Here is a 22895-nt window from a genome sequence, read left to right as displayed (position 1 = left end):
AAGTTATCTGCATATACTGGGATGATGAAGTTAGAGAAGTGTGGCTTTTCTAAAGTAACCCGGCCAATGGGATGCAGAGCTGTGTGCTCTCTTCTGTTTCATTGGTTCCCACTGTCTATGCACAGAGGATAATTATTCAGGTTAGTAAAGAGAGCCGCAAATGAGACAAAAGGAAACTTCATCTTGACTTTTATGTTTTGGTGGGCAAAGAAGTTGTGAGATTTATTACTTTGCTCCTATGGACTTGGTGTTTATTTTACAGAAATAGGAAGAGAACGGAAAAATAGTTTAAGATACATACACACACACACACACACACACACAATTAATTGGCTGGAATAGCAACAAATGAGGGATGCTGTGTGAGGCAGTGACAGGGAGGCACAGCAATCAGGATGTAATGTGAATAAATAAATTAATGGAAAAAAGAAATAGCAATTAGACACATTTCTGAGGCATTATCACCTTATATGTAGTTTATCATGGAATTACAAATACATCAAATAGGATGACTTTGTAGCTAAAAAGGGGAGGAGCATGAAGACAGAATGGAGAATGTAAGCTATGAGAGATGCAGAGAGAATCTGTATGCTACATCCTCATCTAACCTCTGGTCCCCAAGCTCCCTCACGCCACGCCCTTTACTCTGGCTCCTCGTATTGTGCTGACTCCCAGCCATGAGGTTATTTTCACTGCTACTTCATAACTGTGATTTTGCTACGGTTATGGATTATCCTGAAAGTGTCTGGTACTTGACCCCTGTGAAAAGGTTGTTCCATGCCCAAATGGCTTGAGAACTGATGATCTGAGTTCACACTTTTACCCGAATCTAGATCTACCCATATGGTGTTTTCTGGATCTGGTAAACTCCCTGACAAGTAAAGGTGACATACTTGAATGGAGAAAGACTTAAAAAAAAAAAAAAAAAAAGCTTTATTCTGCTTTTTGCTATCCATTCTGCTCATCTCCAAATTGCTCTTCCTTCTGAACCAAGGATGTGTTATTTAAAGCCTAGTCTAAACAAAGTCTCCTGGTCCGGGGTAACGAGCACGTGTGTTCATTTGGTTCTCCTCCCCTTCATCTTCCAGCCTAGAAGGTAAGCTTCAATTCACATGTGGCCACTAACACAGCCATGTAAATAGATGGCGTTGCAGAGAGCTTTAAGCACAAAAACTCTGCACGGTGCCCATCGAACTGCAGATAAACCTATTTTGTTGCCCACCTGGCTGTATTGTAGCATTCTAATTGAGAGTAAGAAAAAACGACCCGTATTGAAATAACCACACCATGTCTGGCATGCATGTACAATTGTTATGTGTTGAAAAGCTCTGGTATAATTAGAAATGTGATCACCCTGGTCCTGTGACAGTAGGTCTCACCAACCACCCTTCTGCACAAATCCTGTCTTCAGCCAAAAGCTCCTCCAACATTTCCTTCTTTCTTATCCCTTTGCCATTTCTTTTGCCTACTATACTTAAACAACTACTGGCTGGCTGCCTATTTCTTTGAATCCCTCATTCTTCTGCCTCCAGCTCCACAGTACTGGGATACAGGCATGTGCTGTCTTGTTCTGTTCCTATTAAATTGATAAATTAAACTTTCATTGTATACCCAGGCAAATTCCTTGAAAATCAGACCCATAAAAATGTGCTTAATAAACTTATTTGTGTGTGTGTGTGTATGTGTATGTGTGTCCTGTATGTGTGTATACACACACATATATGCCTGAACAGACCAGAAGAGGGCACTGGATTCCCCTGAAGCTGGAGTTACGTGTGATTCTGAGCCACTTGCTCTCGGGGCTGGGAACAGTTCTTCCTCCAGTTCTCTGGTAGAGCAGTAAACACTCTCAAGTGCTGAGCCATGTTTCCAATTCCCTCCATTATTTTTTTTTTTAAAAACAGGGTCTCACTATATAGTCCTAGCCAGGAACTCACTGTGAAGAGCAGGCTGGCCTCCAGTTCTGAGATCTGCCTCCCAAGCGCTGGGATCAAAGACAGGCACCACTATGCTCAACTTCCCTGTAAAACATTCTAACCACACAATTAAATTGTCAAGACAGCACAAAACAGCCAGGTAACAACTCTCTGCCTGTGGCATGCAGAAGTATGCAGTATTCAGTTGTCCTAAATTATTCTCTTAATTCAGTACATATGAGACCAAAGGGCCTAAAATCTCTTCATTGGTGGCTAAGTTATCCCTAACGATAGTTAACCCATAATGATAATGGGTTGTGATATTTAATCCACCAAGTACTATGAGGAACTACATCAAATGAAGGAAGGAACTAAAAGTACGTGGATTTTCACTGTGTACTGGTCACGTAGTGGAAAGCCCAGTACTCAGCCAACGCTCAGTTTCTGGCTCAGAGGAGGAGAACCCTCTGGCCATTTGGGATAGACTTGGTGCTGTTAGGTATCTATCTTCCTCAAGGAGTCTTTCAGAGATGCCACCTCTAGGGTCCCTCACACCTCTGCAGTGTCTCCAGTGATGATCGCTTTCCCCCATTGCCTCTCCAAAGCCTTTGTTTTATATTTGTCCTTGATTTCCTTCTGCCCCACGAAGATAAGGTGGTTTTCTGTTGGTCTCGCTTTGTTTTGTTTTCTGCTTCTCTTGGGTTTTACAGTCCCTGACCGACCCTAAGAGCAATGCTATGATCCCAGGCCAAATACCAAGCTTTGTCTTCCAGGTCGGTTAATCCAAGGACAATGTGACCCAGGAAGTCCGGGTCATTATCCCTATTTTATGGAGGATGAACCTGAAAAAAGATAAATAAATTACATGCCTCTATGGTGTTTGCAGATTCAAGGGTCCGAAAAAGATCACTTAAGTTGTACTGTGTCATTGTCTTCTTTTTATAGAGGAAGGTATGAAAGATCAGAGAAGAAATTTGTACAAAGCCACGCAGGGTTGTGACTCACCGCTGGGTTGGCCAGATACCAAAGCCAAGCTCTTCCCTTTGCCAGCAAAGCCCCACTTCAGTGGCTGCGTTCACACCTCTTAGTCATCCACTTAGGGATCAGTTTGGGGTTGGGGGAACCTTGGCAGAGGAATAATGAGGAGACGTGTGGAAAGGTTGGATCGTGATGGCTACTAACTCTCTCTCCAAAGTTCTCCCAAGTCCTTTGTAATCCAGGTGCTATTCTCTCTCTCTCTCTCTCTCTCTCTCTCTCTCTCTCTCTCTCTCTCTCTCTCTCTCTGGTGGGGTCAAAGAAGCAACATAGTCAATCTAGGTAATAGTAACAATTTTCTCAGTATCTGTCTGCAGACTAGAAGCTACGGGATACTAGAGCATGTGCAGGATACTAAAGCACGTGCGGATATTTAGCTACAATCTTTTAAGTAGGCACATCCCCAACACTTCTCTCTTTTTCTCTTTCTCTCTTTCTTTCTTGTTCTTTCTCCTTCTTTTCTCTTCTTCTCTTCTCTTCTCCCCTCTCTCCTCTCTCCTTCTCCTCCTCTTCCTCCTTTTCTTCCTCCTCCTCTTCCTTCTCTCTCTCTCTCTCTCTCTCTGTTTTTTTTTTTTTTTTTTTTTTTTTTGAGTCAGGACTTCACTATTTAGCTCTAGCTGTCCTGGAACTCTGTAAACCAGCCTGGTCTGAAACTCAGAGATCTGCCTGTCTCCTCTACCTCCCAAGTGCTGGGAATAAAGGTGTGCACCACCACCGCTGGGCTAGCATTGCATCTTTTTAAGTTATTTCTAGTCACAATGCCAGTCAAAACAAGGAGCTGCCACGGCTCCAACTTTTGTAGCCCTAGGTATTTGGGAGGCTGAGGCAGGAGGAGTGCTTGGAGCTGGGACTGCAAAGCAGCCTGGACAATATGGTAAGGTCCATCCTATGAACAATTAAATCAAAGCAAAAGGAACAGAACAGCACTGTCCCTGAGGCTGGTCTTTAGTGTGATTATTTTGTATATAGGAAAGTTGTAAAAGGCAGTTCTGTGGGTGAGGACGCACAAGCAGTACAACCCACATCAGGGACAACACTGAGTAGAACACACAGCTGAAAGAAACCCTTGAAGATTATTTTATATCTCTAGATAGTAATGGCTATAGACATCTTACAGAGTGATGAGATCTGCTGAGAATCAGACTGATTCATTTTATCCATTGAAATATAAATCAAGCCAGTCGGTGGTGGCACATGCCTTTAATCCCAGCACTCAGGAGGCAGAGGCAGGCAGATTTCTGAGTTCGAGGCCAGCCTGGTCTACAGAGTGAGTTCCAGGACAGCCAGGGCTACACAGAGAAACCCTGCCTCAAAAACAAAACAAAACAAAACAAACAAACAGAAATATAAATCAAATTGCTTTGCAAACTGTATTTTAAAGGTCATGTATCCCAGTAAAACTGTATACCCTAGTGTAGTAAGAATTCTGGAATTTTGGTTTCTTTAAAAAAAAAAAAAACACAGAAATACAAGAACATGCTTTCATTTTAACCCCAGATGTAGGCATGTGGGGCTGCCGCAGACTGTCCTCAGCAGTATAGAAAGGCTAGCACCCTATAGGCAGGGTAGGTTGTGGTTTGTTAGTGGTCAACAAGACCACTATGTTCGAACAAGAAACAAGAAAAGAGAAATTAGATTTGAGGATCTTTCTCTATCTCTCCCTCAATCCTTCTTTCCTTCTTATCTAGTAATAGGGTAAAACCAGAGGGATAAGGGTGGGAAAAAGAAGAACCTACAAAATAGCAAAGACCAGCTACACCCTAACTACTAAGAGAAAGTCCTACCTCATAAAATTCAAAATCAGATTATTTGTTTTGTTTTTCGAGACAGGTTTTTTTACTGTGTAGTACCGGCTGCCCTGGAACTCACTATGTAGACCAGGCTGGCCTCAAACTCACCGAGATCTGTCTGCTTCTGCCTCCAGAACGCTGGGTATGAGTCACCATGCCCAGCTCGGAAACCATTTTTCAAAAGGTTGAATATGCTCATGTGAGCTTGTAATCTCAGCACCAGGAGGCTGAGACAAGCCAATTCCTGGGACTCCCTGGTCAGCATAGTGTACTTGGCAAGTTCCAGGTCAGGCTGAAAACCTGTCTCAAAGGTGGATGTTGCTTGAAGAACACCGTCTGAGGTTGTTCACATGCACACAGATGAACTCACGCCTGCACACGGTTGTGAATCCCACCTATACACACAAAGGTGCCAGGTACATAGGAGATGCAGAAGAGGAAGTCAAAGACAGGCTATAAGGGGCAGAATGTAGTTGCATTTAGAGTCAGATTCTAACTCCACCGCTTACCGTCAGAGAACCATCTACCAGGTTATCGAAGATCTTTATGCTTCAGTTTATTCGTTTTTAAAAAATGGGAAGCCAGGTAGAGTGAGGTGCCCCTAAAGTCCCAGCTTTCTGGAGGCTAAGGTGGGAAGACTATTTGAACCCAGAGTTTGAGAGCAATCCGGGCAACACCTTGAGACCCTGGGTAAACAAATAAGCAAAAAAGTTAATAAATAAATAAACTTTAAAGGAACTACATACATAGGAATTCTGTGAAAATGATTAATACTCTCCATCCATGCCTGGCTCCTTGCAAGTGAGCGACACGTGTTAATTAAGCACCACTCTCATGACAAAAATGTGTCTTAAGCCGGGTGTCTGCACTGTGTATCTGGAATCCCAGTCCTCTGGAAACAGAGGCAAGAGGATCACAAGTCCCGGGGTGCTTTGGACCGAGATGTAAGTGCCGGGCTAGCCGTGACTATACAGCAAGACTCTATTATTAAAATCGTTAAAGTAAGAAACAGAGACAAAAAGCAAGAAAACCGTCATCTGCCCTGCTGTGTAAAGTCACAGGCGGTGAAGTCCGTGTACTTGTGCTGAGCCATAAACGTAAAGAAAGGCCTGTGGCTGAATGGACCGCCCAAGACTGATGACTCAGACCCTGCTGCAGTTCGGGTTTCCAGACCGAGTCAGGCCTTGGCAGCTCTCCTGAGGCTGACAACAAGAACGCCCGTCAGTGCCAGGAGTGCGGAGCGTCTGTAAGGTGGGAACCGTCAACGAAAGACACGAATCAGGTGACTTACACCAATCGTGATCGGCCGGGCTCAGACTCACGCTGAAGATAAACAGGAAAATACTGTGTGCGCCCTGGAAACATCTGCTTCTGAATTCCGGATTGTCAACTGAACCTCTTGCCAAGGGGCTAAACACAGCTGACGTCTTTAAATTATAATTTGATCTGACAGGTCGGGTGTCAAACAAGACCTGTGCAGCCAAATAGAGTGGTGACAAACATCAGGGCAGGTACATTGGTGGTATGTGTTTTATGATAAGAAAGTGATAATAATTGACAATATCTGTGAGAATCTTTTTTTTTCCTCATTTAATCTAAATAAAGGATGTCTACCTAAGTGTAGCAATCCACACAGGCTCCCCATACTAGTCTTCAATTTAAATGGAGTATAGGAAAGAAACATGGGAAAGTGGCGAGACTATCTTGATCTTCTCATGGTCCTGAATTGTCCAAAATACTATTAATGCATATTAATAGATCCTGAGTTCAATTCCCAGCCACCACATCTTGTCAACATCTAAGCAGTACTTTTAAAAGCTTCTAAAGCCAGGAGTGAAGGCAGTTGTCTAGAATCTCAAAACCTGGGGGTGAGGCGGGCTGAGACAGGAGGATTATTTATTTGTTTGTTTATTTGTTTATTTATTTATTTATTTGAGACAGGGTTTCTCTGTGTAGCCCTGGCTGTCCTGGAGCTCACTCTGTAGACCAGGCTGGCCTCAAACTCAGAAATCCGCCTGCCTCTGCCTCCCAGAGTGCTGGGCTTACAGGCATGCGCCACCACCGCCCAGCTGACAGGAGATTTTCGAGTTCAAGACCAGCCTGAGTGAGATATACAGTGAGATCCTATCATAAATAAAATTTTATGTTATTTATTAGTGAATACTTCTCATGTGGGTTTTCATAGAGTAAAAATAGTTAAAACAAGCCGGGCAGTGGTGGTGCACGCCTTTAATCCCAGCACTTGGGAGGCAGAGGCAGGCAGATTTCTGAGTTTGAGGCCAGCCTGGTCTACAGAGTGAGTTCTAGGACAGCCAGGGCTACACAGAGAAACCCTGTCTCGAAAAAACAAACAAACAAAAAAAATAGTTAAAACAACCAACCAACCAACCAACCAACCATTTCTAAACCTCTTCCCCAAAGTCTCAAGGACACGGGGAGGAAAAACTGATATCTGGCTGTAGCCAGTTGACCTGATCTATATCCACTCAGTTAATCAGTGCAGATATCCTGTGCTCTGTGCAGCTAAATCCCAGGAGGTGACAAGGATGAGAGGCACAAGGGCATCTGGGGAAACGATCAGCACTGCTCACTCTGCAGGGAAAAAATAAGTTGATGAACAAACAAACGCTTCGCCATCTGATTTACTTAGAGCCTTTCTGTCTCTGTAAATCAATAGATTGGTGGCACATGCTTTTAATTCTAGCATTCAGGAGGCAGAAGCAGGAGGATCTCTGTGAAACCAAGACTACCCTGGTCTACATAGTGAGTTCAGGCCAGCCAGTGAGATACTGTCTCTGAAAACAAATAAATATAAGAAATGTAAATGAACAACTTGGAATTGTGGCTGGTGGTGTACCCCGGAGGAAGGCCAGGGTTCGATCCTTAGTAATGAGAAAACAAAAACAAACAAACAAACAAACAAAAAGCTACATTGAGAATTTTGGGGGAAATAATGTTTATGGGTCTGAGCTTCAAAGGCTGAAGGCCAGACAGTAGAACGTGTCAGTTTCATCAAGGTAATTATAAGCTGCAAAGTCTACGACCGTCAACCAAGTGGACTTGCCTAGAACTCAGGCCTGTAACTCAGCATGTCATATTTCACATAAAAATAAACACCTCCAAGGCAAGTGTGTTCGGGAGACCTTGCCATAAAGAATTGCATGGTATTAGCAATGGACATGACATTTTACCTACAGACCTGTATTGATGCTACCCCCCATGTATGTATGTATGTATATTTCTTTCCTTGTACTTTCAATGGTAGACATCTAATCATAATGTCTACTCTATACCTTTTACATTAGGGCTGGGATCTAAACCCATGGCTTCATTTGTATACAGCAAGCACTCTTACCCACGGAGACATGTCTCCAGCCCCCCCAATATTACTATTCCTAATCAAGAGTGGTAGATAAATTGAAGACCCAAGATGGCACTTGATGTTAGTTCGAACTTGACTTTACAATTGATGCTTCCTGGTCCAGAACACGAAACTACTTCCTCGGCTTTTATGAAACAATGCCATAGCGGGGTCTCCCTTTCCCACTTTAGTAAACATTTATTTCTTAGTCTATTTAAAGCACTTTGCTATGTTAAGGCTGTCTTCTGATCTGCCTTGTGGGTTTTATATAATGATTAGATGTCTAACATTGAAAGTAGAAGGAAAATAGTAGAAAGAGATATTTACTAAGATTCGAATACTTAGCATATAGTCTAGACACACTACCTTCTTCATCATTCACTTACAGATTGTATAACCACACTTCAATCCTAGCACTTTGGAGGCAGAGGCAGGCACACCTTGGAGTTCTAGGTCAGCCTGGTTTACAGAGTGAGTTCCAGGACAGCCAGGGCAACACAGAGAAACCTTGTCTCGAGAAATAAACAAACAGAATGTATACACTGAGAATCTACACCTATGTACTCTCCAATGATGGCCTAAACAGACATGTGTCATTGTATCAGGTCTTCTCTGAGACTATCATTAAATAAAAATCGTCACTAGGACTGGAAGGTGGCTCAGTAGTTAGAGCACTGACTGCTCTTCCTGAGGACCTCCTGGGTTTGATTCCCAGAAACCACATGGCAGCTCACAACCCTAACTGGAACTCTGGTTCCAAGGGATTTGATCCTCTCTTCTTCAGGCACTACACAAATGTGATGTACAGATAGATATACATGCTGGCAAAACACCCATAATTATAGAAAAGTAAAAGACCTAAAAGTCACCATGACTACACAGTATTGGTGGGAAACACTCAACATTGTGCTGCCTTCACAAGTGAACAGTTTTAAAGGAATGGCTGTGGGGTTCACTGCGAGTGGACAGTGGAGGTAATGGTGAAACCAATAGAGAAGATTCTCTTTTCTCTTAATACACTTAAGTGTATTAAAAAGACACACACACACACATACACACACAACTACTACTACTACTACTGCATATCAGGATTCTACTTATATGAAAAGCCCAGAATAGACAAATCTACAGAAGCAGATATTAAATCAGTGGTTGCCTGGGGCTGTAGCCCCCAGGATAGTGGAGGGAAAGTGTGTGTGTGTGTGTGTGTGTGTGTGTGTGTGTGTGTGTAATGTTCCAAAACTGTTTAACAGTGGTTGCAAGTTGCATAATCCTGTAAATATTTCCAAATTCACTGAAATGAATATTCTGAAAACGTGATTGTATTGTGTCTTAGTTAAGGTTTTACTGCTGTGAACAGACACCATGGCCAAGACAAGTCTTATAAGGACAGCATCTAATTGGGGCTGGCGTACAGGTTCAGAGGCTCAGTCCATTATCACCAAGGCAGGAACATGGTAGCATCCAGGCAGGCATGGTACAGGAGGAGCTGAGAGTTCTACATCTTCATCTGAAGGCTGCTAGTGGAAGACTGGCTTCCAGGCAGCTAGGATGAGGGTCTTAAAGCCCACACCCACAGTGATACACCTACTCTAACAGGGCCACGAATACTCCAACAGGACCACACCTTCTTCTTCTTCTTCTTCTTTTTTTGGTTTTGGTTTTTCGAGACAGGGTTTTTCTGTGTGGTCCTGGCTGTCTGTACATAACTCACTCTGTAGACCAGGCTAGCCTCGAACTCAGAAATCCACCTGCCTCTGCCTCCCAAGTGCTGGGATTATAGGTGTGTGCCACCATGGCCGGCTTAAGACCACACCTTCTAATAGTGCTGCTCCCTGGGCTGAGCATATACAAACCATCACATATTGTGTGTGTATAATATCCCATTAAAGTTATTGTTTTAGTTTTGAATTTCTGTTATTCCTTTGTGCAATCCCTTCAGATTAAGTCTGGGAAGAGCCTCTCTCACTGCCTCTGGGAAGTTTGGACATCAATGAAGCTTTGTAATTTTTAAAAAAAGAAAGACATATGAAAATAGATTCCAAGCCGGGCGGTGGTGGCGCACGCCTGTAATCCCAGCATTCTGGGAGGCAGAGGCAGGCAGATTCCTGAGTTCGAGGCCAGCCTGGTCTACAGAGTGAGTTCCAGGACAGACAGGGCTATACAGAGAAACCCTGTCTTGAAAAAACCAAATCCAAAAAAAAAAAAAAACAAAACAAAAAATCAAACAACAACAACAAAAAGAAAATAGATTACAGAAAGGCACAGGAAGTTACGGATTGATGGAGAGAAGCGGGTGGTTCAGCTCAGTGACAGACCATCTGCCTAATGTGATTGGGGCCTGGGTGACCCAGGACCACCACCATCACCACGGCTGTAGTAAGAAGGGCGAGTGGAAGCCCGGTAAGGATGACATATCTATTTCCAGGGCTTGGGAGAATGAAGCGAAGGGTGGAGAGCCTGAGGCCTACCGGAGCCACACAGCGAGGCTCAAAGCCAACCAACCAACAGCCAATGGAGAATGATAGGTTCCTACTGACTTGACTGAGAATGATTTGTTAATCTAATCATTCATTCATTCATTCATTCTTTGACAAAGTCTTATGTAGCCAAGGCTGACTTCAAACTTGCTGTGTAGGCAAAGCTGACCCGAACTCTCATTCCTTCTAGGCCCATCTCTCAAGTGCTGGAACTGTCCGCTACAGTAGCTATCAATGTTCTGACTGCTCGTTCTTTATGAAATACCTCAGATAAAAATGCTAGCTCTCTCCAGGATTCTGTCATCGGTCAGCTCGACTACTCTGTGTTTCAGCTGTGGAGAAGGCTCCCTGTTGCCCCCATAGGTTCTGTCTGCACCGCGCTGACTTTTTCTGGCTCTGCATTTTCTTATCCTTCTCTCTAAATCATCAGCGGCACCTTCCCTGGGCCTCTTTCCACAGGCGTCACACATTTTTCTCAGGCATTTTAGCACATGCTAGAGAGCCCTGATTCAGAAATGTGGAAGTGGGTGGTTTGGATGGAGACTCTAAGGATGGATAGGAGATTTCTCTTGTGGATTTCTTAGTAACTAGATGATTGAACGCATCATTCATTGGTAATAGCAATCCTTTCAATTTTCTGGATGCTCTCCTAAGAAATCTACCCAGCCTCCCACCTCTCCTTTTCCCTCTCTTTTCTCTGGGTATGCTAACCCACACCTGTAATCCCACCACCTAAGAGGCTGAGGTAGGCAGAGAGTAAATTTGAGGTCAGCCTGGGGCTACAAGTGAGACCCGGTCTCAAAAACAAAACAAAGCAAAACACCCACAACAGAGAAGAATGGGGCAGGGCATGTGGGGGGTGGGGGTGAGGGGAAAGGGAGAAAGGAGGGGGAAGGGAAGAAGGAAAGCAAGGGGGGGGGAGGAAGTTGCTTTGCCCCCAGTGGGGGCCTTACCTGTCCCCAGCAGAGGCAGCAGAGGCTAAAGGGGGTTCCTCTGGGAACTCCTCACTTGTTGAGGGCGGGGGAGCTGCCTGGCTCCCTGGCTTGCCCATCCTGCTAATTTTAGGCAGCTTCCTCATGCGGCTACCATGAGTGTCAAAGCAGGCGGCTCCCCTCGGAGGAGCTATTTTCTCCTCTGAGCCTCACTTGTTTGTTTCCAACTTGTCCCCCTTCTCCTTACACACACACACACACACACACACACCGTGGAACTGAGCTAGCTCACTCTCATATATTTGTGTGTGTGGAGAGAGAGAGAGGGAAAGAAAAAGAAAAATATAAAAATAAAGATAATAAAACTTTCAAAATTACACTGACTCTGATTTGGATTTAATCCTGCATCCAAGAGACTAAAGCAAACGTTTCACACTGGATTTGAGCTATACCTGTCAGTAGCCAGGCTTCTAAGCCATGCTGGTCTAGCAGGTGTTTACTAGACTGCCCAGGGTCACCGAAGCACACAGATGAATGAAACAGACCTGTGTTTACCCATGAAGTCTTGGGACCTGACTTTTATCAAACGCCCGCTGTGTCTGGTGTCAGTAAGAGAAACCCTGTTCCTGAGAAGGAACACAGATATTTCAATACATAAAGACCTGAAGGCATAAGTCTAACAAATTCTGGCTTAGACTTGGATTCTAGATAATGAAGGGATTTGCTTTCTCAGTTTGTCAGTAATGTATGTGAATACAGTATTCTGCTAGGCACTAGAGGTAATAGTTTTAAGCACCATTGCTGTCCCTGGTAGAAAGGTTGTAATCTAAACAGGAAGTAGCTTACACTGCTTAGATGTCAAACACAAAATGTATTATTGCTTGTGTCCATGGTCTTCTCTGAGGTTTCGTCTTTTCCGCTAGAGATACTGCACCAAACATTTCCATAGGCTTAATAAAGATTTCTAAGAACTTATTTCTCCTTATTTCTCCTATTTAAAAGTAATAAATGGTTTGGGCCGTGGAGATGGCTCTGCAGATAAAGGTACCGAGCTTGCTGCCTGAGCCTGATGACCTAAGTTTGGTTCTCAGAGGGAGAGAATCATCTTCCCAAAGGTGTCCTCGGACTCCACCTGCCTGTTGTGGCCCTGTATATGCAGCATACAAGTCCACATACAATAAATAAATAGACTTAGAAAGAGAAAGACTCAATCAGCCACTAAGTTTCTGACTGTAACACTTTTGATTCATTCAATCTTGAGGATACCTGGTGTACTGGCTGGTTTCGTGTGTCAACTTGACACAGGCTGGAGTTAGCACAGAGAAAGGAGTTTCAGTTGGGGAAGTGCCTCTGTGAGATCCAGTTGTGGGGCATTTTCTCAATTAGTGATCAAGTGGGGAGGGCCCCTTGTGGGTGGTTCCACCTTTGGACTGGTGCTCTTGGGTTCTATAAGAGAACAGGCTGAGCAAGCCAGGGGAAGCAAGCCAGTAAGAAGCATCCCTCCATGGCCTCTGCATCAGCTCCTGCTTCCTGACCTGCTTGAATTCCAGTCCTGACTTCCTTTAGTGATGAACTACAATGTGGAAGTGTAAGCTGAATAAACCCTTTCCTCCCCAACTTGCTTCTTGGTCATGATGTTTGTGCAGGAATAGAAACCCTGACTAAGATACCTGGCTAAAGAGATTCAAGTTATGATGTGGTGGCCTAGGCTTATAGTCTCAGCACACGGGAGGCCGTGGCAGGAAGGGTCCAAGCAGACTAGGCTATGGAGTGCATTCTGCGGACATAGGTCAATAGCAGAACACTTGCCCAGCACGCAGAGGACCCGTGTGGAATCTTTTGAATCCCTCCTGCCACACAGAGTAATAGCAGCAAACAGTATTTCAACACTAAAACAAAGCCGGGCGGTGGTGGCACTCGCCTGTAATCCCAGCACTCTGGGAGGGCAGAGGCAGGCAGATTTCTGAGTTCGAGGCTAGCCTGGTCTACAGAGTGAGTTCCAGGACAGCCAGGGCTACACAGAGAAACCCAGTCTCCAAAAACAAACAAACAAACAAACAAACAAAAACAAACAAAATAAAACACTAAAACAAACCAACGAACAAACATTTATTGTTCTGTGGGATGTTCATTTTGTTACCAACACTGTCAAAACTTGTAAATGGGGCCAATTTGAAACCCCACTTTGGAGTTTAACCTGCTGGGTAAAGAAAGCTTCCTGTTACAGACAGAACACGCAGATGAGCATGGTGGTATATGCCTTAAATCCCAGTACTCTGGAGGCAGAGACAGGCAGATTTCTGTGAGTTGGAAGCCAGCCTGATCTACATAGATAGTTCCAGGCCAGCCAAGACTACATGATGATATCCTGCCCTTCCAAAAAGGTTAAACAGATGAAATTGGTTTGTTGTGGTGGGGGCTGAGGTGGGGGAAGAGACCCGCAGTATCCTGATGGGGTGCCACGCTACCTGGCGCGACTTGACTTTGACCAAGGTGAAGTTCCTCTCCCAGCCTTCGAGCAGGAATTCCTGTGCTAGCCATAATCCCTTCCACCTAGGGTGGAGTGCTCAGACCAAGGTGAAGCCCATTGTTCTTCAAGGACCTGCAGTTTCTGGAGAAACGCTAGCCACCAGCGGAAGAACTGAACCGGTTCTGAAGAGAAGCTTCCAGCCTTTGGGGGAAGGATCTTTCCTGCCTATATATATTTGGAGACCTCCATTAAACTTTGAGCCTTGAGCAGGAAATCTTGTCTTGACTCCATGTTTCTCCCGTCACCCTGTTCCCATCCCCAGGTGACCCGTTGGAATGTAGCTGCGGGCGGCTACCAATTTGCTTCATAACCTCCCATGTTTATAGAATAATTTGCCTTTGATTTAATATGAACATAGATTTTACAAGCAATGTGGACAGCATAGCATTTTTCTTGGTCTGACATTTTTTTGTTATTTCAGTATGGCTAAGCCGTAGTTGACAAAGCGGAAGGGAAAACCATAATTTATCTCCTAGAACGCCAAGTCCTTCTGGTCGCTACTGCTCAGTCCCTTTAGGGCTATCAGTTCTATGCTGTGTTTATAAGAGAACAGTTTCCAAATGCCAGTAAATATATGCTTATAGAAATACCGATGCCCGGGCTCTCAGTGGGGAAAGGCACTGGCTGGTGAGTCTGAAGACCCGAGTTCAGTCCCCAGGTCTCACACGGAAGAGAATACCAATTTCTTAAAGTTGTTCTCCTATTTCTACATACAACTTCCTACCACCCCATCACTCCCACCACTAAATCAACATGTTTTAAAGCTTGAAAGAATGTCAGTGATTTAGCCTGTCTGTCTGTCTTCCTGCTTTCTTTCCTTTCCTCTTCCTCCCCTACCCCCCTCCTGTCTTCCTCTGTCTCCTGAATATCAGGATTAAGAGCACATGCCCCTATTCCCTTTTAGGACAATCTTTATTTTACTTTTCCAAAGGAGGCTGACCTGGGTCTGCAGGTACAAGCTTGGAATTTCAGTACTCTAGAAGGCTCGCTCTTCTCTCTCTCTCCCATACCCACCCCACTACAACTAAAGGATTTTTTGTTTATTTTTGAGGTGTGTTGAAGTGGAAACCTAAGGGTTCTTTGGAAAGCCAGTTGGATGGTGTTATGTTGGGGCAAACACAGGAAGGAGCGTTTCTTTAAAGTGAACATAGGTGTGAAAGACTAAGGCCGACTCAAAAAGGAACATTTCGCTGAAGCAGACACAGGAGACAGGATGTTCTGTTAAAGCAAGCATGCAAAAGGACACGTGATAAAGACACACATGTTGCTCTGCCTTTTTTTATTTAATGTAATCTTCATTTACATTTCAAATGCTAAAATCTTTCCCGGTTTCCCCCCTCCCTGAAAACCCCCAGGCCTCCTCACACCCCCTGCCTCCAAGAATATGCCCCTCCACCTGACCCTCTCTCACTTCCCCTCTCACCTCGATTTCTGGTCTGCCCTTCATTGCATACTTGAGCTGTATTTGTCAGGACTCCATAGAGCGAAAAGCACCAAAATTCTTCTGGTGGTGTCTGCAGTTCGTTGTGGCTTCCGTGGACTTGGGCTGATTGGATGCACATGCGGAGACAAGGCACGTGGAGGACATGTGATGTTTGGAGAGTCTACATAGGACTCCACCGGGTGGCAGAGAGACCTTGGCTTGCTGGTACAGCCAGCTGTGCGATGCTTGTGGGCCTCATGTCTTTATTGGTCTTCGCTTCCCTGAGAGAGGCACAGCTGAGAACTCCTGGTGTCCCTCCAGGTCCCTCCTGCTGACCTGAGCCTAGGCTGAGGCCTGGTTGTCTCTGCTAGGCCATGCCGCCGCTGTTGCTAACCCGACTCTACCGGACTGGACTGCTGGTGTATCCATGAGAGGTTTGCAAAGTGAATTGAGCTGCCGCCGCCTGCTAACCTGTGAACTGAACTGCAGATTTCCAGACAACACAGATGGGAGCTGCTCCAAAGGACTTTTCCACACAGGTCCACTTCCCCCGTATCCTTTCTTTCCCACTACCTCTGGTGGGTGGTGGGCCACAAGAAAGGTTAAAGCATTTAAGAACCATCACTAAAAATAGAATTTGAAAAAAAAATTACAGTAGGTTCTTATGTCTCAGGCTAACCCTCAACATAGTAGGTAGTCAAAGAAAACCTTGAACTCATTCTCCTTGAACTCATTCTCCTGCCTCTAGTTCCCAAGTCCTTGGGATATCTGCATGTGACACCATACCTGGTTTATTTAATTATGGATGCTAAGCAGGCCCTCTATCAACTGCACTGCATTCTCAACTCAAAAGGCTTTTTAGTAATAATTCAAAAGAAAGAAATACTATGCCTTTAATCCCAGCACTTGGGAGGCAGAGGCAGGTAGATTTCTGAATTGGGGGCCAACCTGGTCTACAGAGTGAGTTCCAGGACAGCCAGGGCTACACAGAGAAATCCTGTCTTGAAAAAAAACAAACAAATAAAGAAAGAAAGAAAGAAAGAAAGAAAGAAAGAAAGAAAGAAAGAAAGAAATACCACAATGGGCAGGGCATGACTCCTAACGCCTGTAATGCCAGCCCTTGGAAGCTGAGCTGGCTCCAGTGCCTGGAAGCAGATGGAGGCCGACCTAGACTGTTTCAGGACAGCTAGGGTAATAGAGTTAAAGACTGTGTGACTAAGAATGGCCCTGCAGGCTCATAATAGTCTAATGCTTGGTCATCAGGGAGTGGCTCTATTTGCAAAGAATTAGGAGGTGTGGCCTGGTTGGAGAAAGTGTGTCACTGCAGGTGGGCCACCCCAGGCTCAGTTTCTTTCCTCTCTGCTCTCCTGCTGCAGACCATGGGTCAGGAAGGACTCTGAAGCTCCTTCTCTAGCACCACAAGCCACCATACTTCCGTCCACCATGATAATGGACTAATCTCCAGGGCTGTAAACAAGGTCGCTGTTAAATGTTTTCTCCTCTAAGGGTTGACTTTGTCAACATATCTCTCCCCAGCAATAGAACCGTGTCCGGGACACTATCTCAGAAAAATGAGACAAGGGGCTGGCTGCTCAAGCAGAGGAGCTCAGTTTGGTTCCTAGCACCCACGTGATGGCTCATATCCATCTGTAACTCAATCTTAAAGAGATCGGACACTGTATCCAGCCTCTATAAGCACCACACAACTCTATGGTAGACATATATGTAGACAAAACACATATATACATAAAATAAAAACTAGTAAAAAAAAAAAAGAACATTTACTGTGGGTCACAGATCACTGCTTACAAATTCACCTTTAGTCAGTTGGTGGTGGCGCACGCCTGTAATCCCAGCACTTGGGAGGCAGAGGCAGGCAGATTTCTGAGTTCGAGGCCAGCATGGTCTACAAAGTGAGTTCCAGGACAGCCAGGGCTACACACCGAAACCCTGTCTCGAAAACAAACAAACAAACAAACAAAATATATACAAATTCACCTTTAGAAGTGTTCTCACTGCTGGGAGTGTCTACAGGTTCTTTGAGGAGATAATTAAAGTTAGTGAGGTCACAGGGAATGATCTAACCCATTGTGATTCATGACTTTACAATGACCTAGACTGGACCAGGAGATAGAAAGCAGACTGGAGGCTTCAGAGCAAGGAGGTGGCTATTTGCAAGCTGAGGAAGGAGGTCTTGTTTTTCTTTTTTTCATTCCTAGAAAAACAAAACAACAACAAAAACCAAAAAACCAAAACCCAAACAAACAGCCTACATCTTTGGCATAGACTTCCAGCTTTCAAAACTGTGAGATAATTATTTAGGTTATGTTTCTTTCTTTTGTGGTAATGGGGGATGGAGCCCAGATTCTTGTGCTTGCTGTATACTAACCATAAATTATGTAACTTACGCTACTGGATAAATTCTGTTACTTAAGATACCCCATTTGTGGTATTACGGTAGTTTTCAAAACTTAATATAAAAACATCAAGACTGGGGCCGGAGAGATGGCTCAGCAGTTAAGAGAACTGACTGCTCTTCCAGAGGTCCTGAGTTCAAATCCCAACAACCACATGGTGGCTCACAACCATCTGTAATGGGACCTGATGCCCTCTTCTGGTGTGTCTGAAGACAGTGAAAATGTACTCATATACATAAAATAAATATACATTTTTTTAAAAAAAAATCAAGATTTTCTTTTTCCAAAACTTACCTTCTATCAGAACGTTGTAGTGTACACCTATAATCCCGGAACTCCCAAAGCAGAAACTGAAGGGCTACAGTAGATTCAAGGCCAGGTATGTCTACATGGCAAAGTCCAGGCCAGCCAAGGTTACATAGTGAGGCCCTGTCTCATAAAATGCTAAAGCTGCCAGGCCATTGCAACACAAGCCTTTGACTCCAGCGCTCGGAGGCAGAGGAAGGCAGATCTTTGAGTATGAGGCTAGCCTAGTCAACAAAGTGGAGTTCCAGGACAGCCAGGGCTACACAGAGAAACCCTGCTTCAAAAACCAAAACCAAACAAAACTAAAGCAAAACCTCATGTTAGGTGAACGTTAATAGTCTTTAATTTTGCATATGGCATTAGCTAGCTAGGTGCTGAGTGAAAAGGCTTCCAGTGTCCTCCATCTCTTATTAACCACCTTGGTAAGACTAGTCACAAAGTTAACTTGTTTTTAATTTGTTTGCTTTTGTTTTTGCTTTTTTTGTATATCAGTTATTTTATGAAGAAATACTTTCAGGGATTCAAAAAAGTAAAAAGTCAGGAGGTGAGGTCATTAAGCTGGATGTCTTGACTCCAGGGCTCTCAGTTTTATTGTTGAGTCTTATTAGTGTGTCTGTGAGTGTTCGTCATGTGTCTAACACAGGTGCTGGGAGTTGAACTCCAGTCCTCTCTGGAAGTGTGAACACACTCATTCTCAGCTGCTAATTCACCACTCCAGTTATTAATGCCATCGATGTATAGTGCATCTGAAAACCTAATGTCTTAGCCTCAGTTTCTCCCTCCTGTAATATTCCATGAACAGGAATGAAGCCTACTTCCAGAATATTTTCTTGGTCTGAATTCTGAATCTGAAGTCTCCTTGGCATCTTCCAGAGAGCTGAAGGTGGAACTGGTCTTATCTGTTAGAAAGGCCACAGAAGCCTGTGTGCTCTCCTAGAAAGTACCCGAAGTTGCCTCTAGGTCTAGGACAGAATCTTGTTCCATGGTTACCCCTAGACTAGTGTCTAAGCCACCTTATCACAAATGCCTGGATGCACGGTCATCATCAGGCCACTGATTCTAATGGTTCACGAGCTGATTCCAATGGACTACTGGTTGATTCTCATAGATCTTCACAGGTTGATTCTAGCAGAGCATCAGCAGATTCTAGTCAGTGACCAAGCCCGCTCAGTCAGTCAAAAGGTTCTCCAGCACAGGAGCGAGGATTGAAAAGAAAGAGACAATTAGACAAGACTGCAGCATGACCCCAGTCAATTCTGAGACTGAAGAGCAGGTTTAATAATTGCCAATCCACTTTTATACCAATTTAATTACATGCAGGAATTAAGATCAATAGCAGTACAATGAAGAACAAGCAAGACAGTAAACACAAAATTGTCAAGGCCATAAGCCAAGTTCTGAGACAGTTGTTTCCAAGGGCTAGTCTGAATGACCAAAATACCTGAGCCTACTACTTCCTCGTCCAAGCCCCAAATCTTGCCTGAAGCCTGCTTCTCTCATTCCACCCTAAGATTAAAATTCCTGCCTTAACCTACTTCCCTATTATGCCCTAAAGTTAGATTCCTGCTTAAAGCCCTCGTCCTTGGCCAAAGTCAGGTTCCTGCCAGGCAGCACAGTACCCCAATAAGGCTCTCTACAAGTCAGTCTCTGATTGGGCCAAGGGTGGATTGAGGAAAGCCAGTGCTTTCGAACAGGTATCAAGGACCTTGCAGGGTGCAGTTCTTCAGTGAGGGCAGGGCCAGCCGGTGAGCAAGCAGAAGACAAATTGACTTCAACCTTTTTCACATTATCTTTGTTCTTGTTGTTTTGGCCTCCACCATTAACGCCCATTTGGATCACTGCAAAAGACTTAACCTCCTTTGCCTCTCATTACCTCAGCACCTCTGTTCTGTGCTATACCAGACGTTCCTTTTTTCCTTAGCCTATCCAGTTGTTACACTCCTCTCCTTCCTTGGCATGAATTTATTGCCTATTCCCTACTTGATTGACTTTGAATTATGCCTTCCACTGACCTCTGAAGATGTCTACTGCTGCTGTGCTTGATCTACAACAGCCTTTCAGTTCCTCAGAAACATCAAGTTCTTTCCTACCTCAGTGACTTCATTCAAGGTTAAGAGACCATTTTGGTTTTCTCATTTCTTTCTAGGGATGAATATCTACCTATCTCCCTGACCCTGAGATTCATATAGGCTTGTGAGACTCGTGTACACCAGTAAGACACCAGTGTTTACCAGTGAAACTCAGGTACACACTTGCGAGACTCTTGTACACTACTGAGTGTGGCCTCGAACCCCTTATTCTATTGCTTCTACCTCACAAGTCTTCCCTATTTCTTCATTTTCCTTTTTAATTTTTCAGATTTATTTTATGGGTATGTTTTGCCTGTACCTCATGCTCAGGGAAGTCAAAAGAAGACATCAGATACCCTAGAACTGGAATTACAGATGCTTGGGAGCCACCATGTGGGTGCTGGGAACTGAACCCAGGTCTTCTGCAAGAGCAGCCAGTGGTCTTAACCATATGAACCACCTCTCTGACCGCTTAGTTTTCATTTTTAAAGACAGCTCTTCCATGGAGACCTTCACTGCCCATCAAGGGTTCTCTATTCTCTCCTTTATTATGGCTTGCAATGTATATTTCTGTTTGGTGATAGTCCTGACAGAAAAAAATGAGATCTTGTCTCAAAAACCAGAATCAATGTGAAAAAGTGAAAGAAATGAGAAAGTTTGTGAGTGTTCTCACAGTCCAGTCCTGAAACTATGCTTTCTTTTCTTAAGTATTTTACCATTTTATACTGTAGTGCCAGGGAAGGGTTGAACCTCCCCCCTCCCAAAATAAAACAGTCAGGAGCTGATCTGATGTAACTCACAGCAGGGTCTTTATTCTATTTGAGAAAGCTCAGGCCCCTACAATGCTCTGCCATCACACAGGACAGTTTTGAAGGTGGGGGAGCCTCCAATATCTATCTGGGCGAGGCTTTATAGTAAGGAGCAAGCGGGGTGGGGGAGGGGTAAGTGTGCAAGCATCTAATTGGAAAGCTACTGTGGCCTGTAACATAATTGGCTGGTGCTGGGAGTCATATCATAAACCTAATTTCTGTTCCCCTCTGCATTGGTGGTTGTTAGGCAGGGGGTGGGCTTAAAACCTGGGGGGTGCAGGTTTGTTGGAATAACCTGGAGACACTGGTTTTGTTGACAGTTAGGCTAGAAACTGGAGCTAGGCTCGGGTTTTGTTGGGGGGCAATTTGGAAACTAATGCAAGGTACCAGCCTGTTTACCTGAGTTCAAACTTATGTCAGGTTCTCTAAAATGGAGCCTCAATACTTCTCTAACATACTGTGGTCATCTGCAATCTTAACCTCAGGAACCCTATGTGATCTTATTGGGAAATAAGACCTTTGTAGATACAATCACGTTAAGACAATGAGTTCATAATGCACTAATGTGGGCTCTGAGCCAGTTACTGGTGTCTTTAAGGAAAGGGAAATTTGAATACAGACATTCAGGAGAATGTGGAAGCAGGAATCGGGGAGATACTTCCATAAGGCTTCCCAAGGACCTGTGGCAATCACCAGAAACTAGGAGAGAAACATGGGAAAAAGATTTCTCCCCTTAAAACCAGAGGGGATCAACCCATGGCCACCTTTCAGACTCTGCTAGAATGAGATACAACAATTTTCTATTGTTTTAAGAGACTTGATTTGGGGTAATTTGTTTTAGTCCAGGAAACTAATTTACATATACCAAACTGTAAAATATCTCTTAATCTTAAATATACTTCTTAATAAAAACAACCAACCAACCCAGCCTACTGTGGAATTGATTACAGATTGTTAACATTGATGCCAAAGTACCAGGTTCTAGCATGGTTGGTATAAGCCAGATGCTATGGCCTACGCCTGCAATCTCAACTGTTCTGGAGGGAGGATTCACAAGTTTGAAGACAGCCGAACTTAGCTTTGGTGCCATGCTTAGCTGGCTAGAGCACCTGGTAAAGCCATAATGCTATGTAAAAATAACTAGTATCCAATTTCAAAATGGCATCATTTTAATGTCTCTTGCTTTTAAATGAGGCTATAATTTTATTTATACCTATCTTCTGCTGGAAAGATCTTGTGCTTCCTTCTCTCTAAGTCAGTAGCACAGTTGTTTTGCATAGGACTTCCCCGCCCTTCCCCTTCTCACCCACCTTCCTTACGATTGACTCAGAGATTGATAGCTACCGGTTTCCTCCTAAGAATAAAGAGGGCATGGAACCTCTATTTAAAAGGTTAAAATGTCAGCAAGCTACTCCATGCTCTTGGTCTTGCTTGGTGCCTTACCGAGCAAATCTTTTTTTTTTTCTTGCCCCAACAAATTGTCCTCCATTCATTCACTGTGTCCTTTTTTAAGACACAAGAGACAGATTTAGTATCAAGATGATGTTAAAATTGGCCTGTGAAATCTGGATTTCGTTTCCATGAAACAGGAACTGTTTCATGAACATAAGCCCTGTTTTTCTCTGAGTGAAAGAAGTTGGGTAATTTAGCCTCTTATCTTCCAAGGAGTTAGCCGAAAACGTGAGCCAACACTGTTTCGGAAGCTGAAGCAAAGACGTTGACATTTAGTAAGATTAGGCTAAGCCACTGCTCCCTTGCTACCGATAGATCGCATATGTTCAAATTAGGTTCAGGTGAGTTTAAGGGTTTAATATGAGCCATCGGCTT

Source organism: Apodemus sylvaticus, chromosome 19, assembly GCF_947179515.1.
Source record: "Apodemus sylvaticus chromosome 19, mApoSyl1.1, whole genome shotgun sequence".
Taxonomy (NCBI): domain Eukaryota; kingdom Metazoa; phylum Chordata; class Mammalia; order Rodentia; family Muridae; genus Apodemus; species Apodemus sylvaticus.
The sequence above is the reverse complement of the archived record's forward strand: the minus strand, read 5'-3'. Positions refer to the sequence as shown.